A 219-nucleotide genomic window follows, 5' to 3' on the forward strand; every position below is an offset into this window, starting at 1 on the left:
AACCTTTTTTTGGATGATTTAGTTATGATGTTGTTTTTTTCTGTTTTTTTTCATGATTTAGTTATGATGTTTCTGTTTTTTAGTTTTTTTTTTAGGGATGTTCTTTGTTGTATTTCAAAATACGTATGTTTTAGTATTTGCTTGAAAGATTGTTACATTTTCAATTTGGTTTAGAAACGAATCACCATTTCACATAAACATCAAATTCACCTTATTTCT

At 24.7% G+C, this 219-nt stretch overlaps 1 protein-coding gene across 1 annotated transcript in view; it reads left to right on the forward strand.

Moving 5' to 3' along the window:
• The window catches only part of LOC119582359 (nesprin-1-like), a gene marked incomplete at its 3' end in the record, with an annotated part of 145,991 nt that overhangs the window by 91,777 nt on the left and 53,995 nt on the right, over positions 1-219 (forward strand).

This window comes from Penaeus monodon, chromosome 15, assembly GCF_015228065.2.
Source record: "Penaeus monodon isolate SGIC_2016 chromosome 15, NSTDA_Pmon_1, whole genome shotgun sequence".
NCBI lineage: Eukaryota > Metazoa > Arthropoda > Malacostraca > Decapoda > Penaeidae > Penaeus > Penaeus monodon.